Source organism: Chionomys nivalis, chromosome 1 (genome assembly GCF_950005125.1).
Source record: "Chionomys nivalis chromosome 1, mChiNiv1.1, whole genome shotgun sequence".
Classification (NCBI taxonomy): Eukaryota; Metazoa; Chordata; class Mammalia; order Rodentia; family Cricetidae; genus Chionomys; species Chionomys nivalis.
The window spans coordinates 42853211-42861671 of record NC_080086.1 but is presented as its reverse complement, the minus strand read 5'-3'; positions in this window follow the sequence as shown (position 1 = coordinate 42861671).

Here is an 8461-nt window from a genome sequence, read left to right as displayed (position 1 = left end):
CAGACACAGAGGACCTCAAGCTGGACCTTCTCCGAAAGCATCCTCCCTAAGGATTAGCTCATCCATGTACAAGAGGCCTACAACCACTAAACAGACAAGACCAGAAAAGAAACCACCACTGACATATTACTATTAAACACTAACACAACAAAATAAAGAGTGTTGAAAACTGCAAGAGGGTCACTTATAGAGGCAGGTCCACCAGAATAGCAATTGACTATTCAACAGAAAACTTTAAAGTCATAAGAACCTGAAAAGACATATTCCAGGTCCTGAAAAATCACAACTGCCTAAAGAGAATGTTACATCAAGCAAAACTATCTTTTAATAATTCAAGGAGAAACAAAACATTTCTAAGAATAAAAACAGACTAAATGGATTTATGACCACTGAGCCAACTCTACAGAGGATACAGGAAGTAATACTTAAATCCAAAGAGAAGGTTAAACACACCCAGTAAATCACAATAGATCAATAAATACTAGGACAATTAACTAAAAGAACTGAAAGGAAAACAGTATAAAATAAAAAAATGCAAGAATGGTGACTATGAATTTTAACTTTCACAATTACCCAAGACAAACCAAAGCTAGCATATCAAATTACCAAACTTTTTCCCACCTCAAAGGAACACACTTCACCATTAAAGATAGATACTACCTAGCAAGATAGGAAAACATAATTTCTATGGAAATGGAACTAAGAAAGAAGCAGACATACTTATTCTAACATCTAGTAAAATAGACCTCAAACAAAACTTAGTTGATAGAAATGAAGCACGTCTCTTTGTAGTCATCAAAGGGACAATCCACCAAGAGGATGTTACACATACATTGACCAAATATAGGTGAATCTAACATCACAAAAACTGCTATAATATGTAAAGCTACAGATCAATCCTAATATTTCACTTGTTTATTTTGATTCATACCCAAAACAAGTGCATCATAGTCCAGACTCAAAGCAATGTTGTACAATGGTTGCATGTCTATCACCCTCAACTCAAGAAAGCTCACTCCAAGAGCCTATTTACACGATGGCAGCATCAGTCCTTAGTAGCCAGCCCACCACCAGGATCAATCTGTCTCCTCCCCTCACCAATCCAGTCTTCTTTTTTTTTTTCCTTCTGCAGCCGCCTTCCAGTCAGGTGGTTCCACTGCAGGGAGCTAACAGAGAGTAGCAGAAAGGAAAGCTAAAGTTGAATTTTATCCCAGATTGGTCAATGAGACAGTACCCAAAGCTTGTAGGGAGCAAGCCAGTGGCTATTTTTCAAATATCAGTCTCTACTATGAATTTCTGTTCTGGACACTGTGGTGATTTTTCTATTTCCAGTCTCAACTACATATCTGAAATTAAAGATGAACTTTATGCCCTGGCAATGCTGAAGCATGCATTGACAGCTGTGTATGGCAGTTCTGTTGAACTTGTCCATCTTGGGTTTCATTACATATCTAGGTAAGGGAAAATCCCCAACAACCCTGCTGGCTGCACAGAACTGGCTCCTGGAGCATCTCTCACAGCAGCAGAGCCACCACTTGATTCCCTTTCAACAATGACTTTCACTTGAGCCAGGCAAGGCACTTTGATTTTAGCTTCTCCACTACCAAGGGAAGTGTGACAAACTCCATCATAGCTTCTGAATCTCTTCTCAAGAACTGGGAACATGGTGGCAGTGGGGATATAAAAGCTCAGCTTCTGCTTTTCCTCTTGGCCTCCAAAGTCCCTAGAGCTCTTATCCTGACTTAGGAGCTCCTGTGCCTATTTTTTGTTGAGGGGACCAGAGTGAAAAGGAAAACAGATACACAGGAGAGGACAGACTTTCTCTGTTCCCCAGGATAAATGAAATGGACTTTGTGCAAATGGAGAAACCAAAAGCTTTTGATTTCTTATTTATATAAATAAAATGTTAGAGAGGTGTGTGTGTCTATGCGCATGTATAAAGCTTCGCAGTTTTTATTTGTTTACATAATCAATCCTTCCCCTGTTCCCTCTCCCCTGAAGCCTGTGTGAGATACCTGAAAAAGCTTTGTTTCATTTAAAGATATAAATCAAGTGAAGGACTGGAAATTGAAAAAAATAGATACAGAGACTGGACAGAGTTCATGGTGCAATAGTTCTGTAAATACAACATATTGGGATGTTGAAAATATTCATAGCTTCATATGTAACTCTTTTCCTATGAAATTACCTTCCCAACATAATCTAAAGAATAGATGAAATTTTCCATGGAAAGCCATTCTTTCTACACCAACATGAAAAAAATTGAAGCAATTTAATTATCAACCATAGAAACATGTTATATAAATTGTAGATCTTTGTTCATGACAAGCATTCTTAAAGAATGATTACAAAGTATTTTACCCCCCATATGTGGGAGGGGCCATAGGTATACATGTGTGTGCAGTTGTACATACCTTTGAGCCTAGAGGTCAGAAGAAGACATCGGGTGTCTTACTCTATCACTCTCAGCTTTATCTCCTAGGCTTTTTCACTAAACATAGAGCTACACCGTCTTATCTTCCCACAGCTCTGGGTTTACAGATGCATGCATGACCACACCCAGGTTTTTTAGTGTGGTTTTGGAGTATTTAAACTCAGATCCCCATGCTTCACAGCAAGTGCTCTTACCTGCTGAGACATTACCCTGGCCCTAAGCAGTATTTTTAAAGACTTAATAAGTTCATGTTATGTAATGAAAACACTGCACACAAACCATGATCAAAATTATGTTAGAATACATAGACTATTGCTAATAAGTAGTATAAGTAGTTTAATGTTAATGATGAAATTTGGGGTGGTTTTATTTTCTTGTTTCTATTTTTATACTAGGTTTTCTGAAATAATAATTTATTATTATATTAATTATAATAAAGTATTGAAATACTATTTTAAATTTTGTGTGTAAGAATATTAATCACTTTATTCCATCACTGGAGCCATGTGGGAAGAGTAACTTTAGGTAGATACTAGCTCAAATCATGACAGATTAATACATAATGTCTAAACACAGCAGGGTAGTGAGTTAGACAATCTAGGAAAGGAATCCAGTCATTTTTGAATCTAGGGGATACTAGAATATCAGCCAAAGTCTTCTAAACTCTCTCCTCTGGACAAGCCAATGTTAAAGAAATTAATGAAGCTAAAATATAATTCAGAGGTAGAATTGTTGTATAGCATTCATAAAGCCCAAGAATCAAGCCCCAACATAACAGAAACACACACACACACATATACACACACAGAGAGAAAGGAAAAGAAATGGTTGCTTTCTGTTTGTTAGTTTTGTTTTGTTTTTTATTTCATTAAAGACACCATCATTTTCCCAGTTGGGTTAACCTACTATAGACCTTCTAATTCAAAACACTGAGGTCTGTTTTGCTGAGCCTATCCTGTCTCAGTGAGGCAGGGATCTCTCAACTCGCTCATCACCGCAGATATCATTTCAGATATCAAAGCTCTGAAGAACACCTGGCCACCCAGGAAGCTGGGGCCTCTCCCTTGACATTCTCATCACACCCGACTTTTTAAAGTGCTTATGACACTGACAATTAGGAAATATCATCATTGTTTGTGCTAATTATGGTGGGGATGTGTTTGTAACAATAATAAACCTCATGAAGAAGTAGACTCATAATATTCACAATTATTAGAAAACTAGAGAGGATGCTTTTCATATTTATTAGAAACAAATTTTAAATACCTGCTTTGACTTATTACTTTATGGGCAAACTGTGAAATACTTAATAAAATCATCTCTTTCTACTTTATATACTTGTTTTCCTGTGATTTTCTAATAAAAATATCTAATGAAAACACATTTCTAAGTTATTTTCTTTCAGTTTTTCAGGAGAGGTTTGTTGTGAATACAGATAATGTGACTTATTATTATTTTCCTAGATTCTAGTGTATCTAACCAACTCATTAAAAATTCAAGTCAAAAAGAAAATTTTTGGATATAGAATGTTGATATGCCAGTTCAGAGAAAACAATACATAATTGCTTTTGCGGAGGATCAGTCTGGAGACAAGAATTCTAAAGATGCTCCAAGCACCCTTTGGGACTCTGGGACTATTCTGAGCACAAACTCTGGACCTCGCTTTCTTTCATCAGTGCCTAATGATTTTTTTTAAAAAAATCATGAATTATTTATGAGAGCAATTACACAGATAAATATGTTGCCTGGCACTTCAAAAGAAAAATGAAGAAAATGTTAGTAAATATAAAATCAATTCATCAGATATATTCTAAAATCATGACTGTTCAATTCAGAATGGGTTGCTCTATTCATATGGGTGAAAAAGAAACACACACACAGCTGGAAAATAGCAAAAACATACTTCAGTTTCCAGTTTCCTTAGAAAAACCATTTTACCAAGTTACTTCGTTGATGAAACTTATTCTTTCCTGAGCTTGTGATGGGGCTCAGTCAGTAAAGTGCTTGCCTGGTATGCACAAGCCCCACATATGATCCCTAGCACCATATAGAACCAAGCAATCTGTAGTCCCAGCACTTGGGAGGTGGGGGCAGAGGTATCTGATGATAATTCAAAGCCAGTCTGGGATATAGAAGACTCCACTTAAAAAATCTTATAATGCTTTAAGTGTGAATGGATCATTCCTATATGTTTTTGAGAAAATACTGTCTGTTGGCCATTATGCTAAGAATTTAAAAAGATAATATAATAACATGTAACTCTTGGAGAACTCATGATTTAGGGAGCCAAAATGATAAGAAATATATGCTGCTTGCATAGCAAATGAGCAAAGTGATGAGAACATAGACCAGGAAGCAGTAAATTCTACTTCAAAGATGAAACTAGAAGTCCCAAAGAGATACTGATCCCCAACGGATGAATAATGGGTATTCCAGGAGAAAAAAAAATGTGAGACCAAAGGCATAGAAGTGAACAACGTGTCTGAAAAACAGTAATCATACAACATGAAAGACATTTCACATCAGAAGCAAAAATAGTCTAGTCTGTGCCTTTATATAACCCTAGTATGATAAAGTATCCCTATGGTTATACATACTTAGTCCTCTCTGTGTTCCACAGGCACTGTGAAGGGCACCACTGTGTTCTTCCTTTACCCATGATGTACCCTGTCAGTGATGTGCGATTCTCCTCTGTATGCTGCGAATATCATTGGTGAATAAAGAAACTGCCTTGGCCTGTTGATAGGGTAGAACTTAGGTAGGCAGAGAAAGCTAAAATAAATGCAGAGAGAAAGGAAGCAGAGTCAGAGAGAAGCCATGTAGCCGGGCCAGAGAAAAATACCAGACAGGTGGTAAGTCACAGTCACAGGGCAACATACAGATTACTACAAATGGGTTAATTTTTTTTTTTTTTTTTTTTTTTTTTTTTTTTTTTTTTTTTGGTTTTTCGAGACAGGGTTTCTCTGTGGTTTTGGAGCCTGTCCTGGAACTAGCTCTTGTAGACCAGGCTGGTCTCGAACTCACAGAGATCCGCCTGCCTCTGCCTCCCGAGTGCTGGGATTAAAGGCGTGTGCCACCACCGCCCAGCTAAATGGGTTAAATTTATGTTTAAGAGTTAGCCAGAAATATGCTTAAGCTATTGGCCAAACAGTATTGCAAATAATATGGTTTCTGAGTGATTATTTCGGGGCAGAGCAGCTGGGAACCAACAAGCAGCCTTCCTCCTACACGGTAGGAAAGTCTTTTCCTTCTGCCTCTACACCAGCTCCTCAATGCCTGTCCCAGGGGATCTCTAGCATTCTCTGGGGGGATTCTATTTTTGTTTACTTTGTGCTTGTATAGCAGATTTTACATCTCTTCCTGGAGAATATTGTAATTCTTTGTTTACATAAATATCCATCCCCTAAACAAGTCTGTGAAAGTCTTAAAGACAACAGACTTTTAAATAATGTTATGCCTGAAAACTATGAAGGTGCGAACTTTTATGTGGCGAGCTGGGCACTGAGGATGACAGAAAAAACACATGGTAGAAACTTTCACTAAAAATGAATGGAGACACAGGTAACTCATCAGTGGAAGAAAAAAATTAGAACTGAAGCCCTTAGGGAAACATTTCCATTCCTCTTAAGTCCTAACTTTAATCCAACGATTACCTCACATAACAGCTTTGGCATTGATTTATAACTCTTCCTAGACAGATTCATAAACTCGGGGCTTTTTCTTGCCACATGTTTAGAGCCCATAAAGGGGTGCTGCAGGGATAAATCTTTTGAGTACAATTTAGTCATATTAAACAGAAGTGTGAGGGGAAGAAAATTACTGTCTAGTCTTTCTTTCATCACCAAGCTTGTAATCCATTATAAAGGTGTTAAACTCACCGGTAGGTGTGAAATGAGAGGAAATGAATCTACTGACAAAAAAAAAAAAATGCAATGAGATAGTGAACTAAAATTAATACTTCACAGGCCCTCAGATTCTCAGTCTTATTGTCTAGATTTGTTATTTTCATGAATGACCAGAAAGTAAAAGGCATAACCACTGCTCCTAAATATAAAGATTTTATTAAGCTTTATTATGCCTGCGAGTGCCTGGAGATGTTACCTGTCTTGTGACTTCACGGCTATTCAGACTGCTCAAACCCAGAGAGAGGGAAACAGCTCATTAACGGTACCTGGTATCAGGAGATGTGTTATTAAACTTCCCGTCACTCAAGACTCAACACCAAAGAATACTTAAATCATTCAATGCTTTCTGCCACCTACTTCTCTTCAAAATATAATAGCAGAAACTTGTTCTTGGAATTGCTTCTAACAATAACCCCCAAACCACAGCCATTTCTCAGCTGCCTTTTCATTAGCAGGAAAGATGCTCTCTGCCAGGAGAGGAACCGCACACTGAAGATGATTGGTGAGCAGCTGACACACGACACTCTGGTGGTAAAGAAACATGCTTAGGCTGCATCATCAGCTGTTCAACTACTTCTGACAAAGTATCACACAATTGTACAATAGCTTATAAGCAATAGAAACTTATTTCTCACAAGTATGGATCCTGAGAAATCCAGGATCAAAGTGCCAGCCAACTGGCTCCCAGTGAGGGTTTGCTTTCGGGCTCACTGTTGATGCTGTGTGGTCATGTCACTATCACAGGGTAAAGGAGTGAGGTAGCTCCTGGGTTGGGTTTAGAAAGGCATAGCCCTTGTTTGTGGGCTCTGCTCTCAGGCCTAGTCATTTCTCAAACTTCCTAATTAAGATTTGGATTTCAAATATGAATCCGTGTGTTACACAATACCGAGACCACAGCAGAGTGACAGAATAAAATAATCCACTTAAGTGACTTGAGCAAAAGAAATGTACTGACTCACAGATTTAGACCTCACAAATAACGTCCCCTTGGAGGTGATGTCTACTGAGGTTGTCCACAGGTTTGAAAATGACTTCTTCTGCTCCTCCTTTGGATCGTGAGACTTCAGTCCAGTGCTCCAATGTTGGTCTCTGTCTCTGTCTTCTTTCATCGCCTGATGAAGGTTAATATTCAGGGGGATGCTTATATGTTTTTCTTTGGGTTCACCTTCTTATTTAGCTTCTCTAGAATCACGAATTATAGTCTCAATGTCCTTTATTTATGGCTAGAAACCAAATATGAGTGAGTACATCCATGTTCCTCTTTTTGGGTCTGGCTTACCTCACTCAGGATAGTGTTTTCAATTTCCGTCCATTTGTATGCAAAATTCAAGAAGTCATTGTTTTTTACTGCTGAGTAGTACTCTAATATGTATATATTCCATACTTTCTTCATCCATTCTTCCATTGAAGGACATCTAGGTTGTTTCCAGGTTCTGGCTATTACAAACAATGCTGCTATGAACATAGTTGAGCATATACTTTTGTTGTATGTTTGGGCATCTCTTGGGTATATTCCCAGCACGAGCAAGGAACTCAGGACTGCGAGGGGTGCACCCACACACTGAGGCAATGGGGATGTTCTATCGGGAACTCACCAAGGCCAGCTGGCCGGGGACTGAAAAAGCATGGGACAAAACCGGTCTCGCTGAACATAATGGACAATGAGGACTACTGAGAACTGAAGAACAATGGCAATGGGTTCTTGATCCTATTGCACGTAATGGCTTTGTGGGAGCCCAGGTAGTTTGGATGCTCACCTTAATAGACCTGGATGGAGGTGGGTGGTCCTTGGACCTCCCACAGGGCAGAGAAACCTGCTTGCTCTTTGGGCTGAGGAGGAAGGAAGACTTGATTGGGGGAGGGGGAGGGAATGGGAGGTGGTGGCAGGGAAGAGGCAGAAATCTTTAATAATTAAATAAATTAATTAATAAAAAAAATGTAAAAAAAAAAAAGAAAATGACTTCTTGCTGCATCCTCAAATGCTTATTTCTCTGTGTATACACAGAAAAAGATCAACTTCTCTGGTGTCTCTTTTTCCTCTTATGAAGACAATACCTCTGTTGGACTATAAGCCACTTTTATCATTTCCTGTAGCCTCAAGTATTTTCTTACAGTTCAGTCT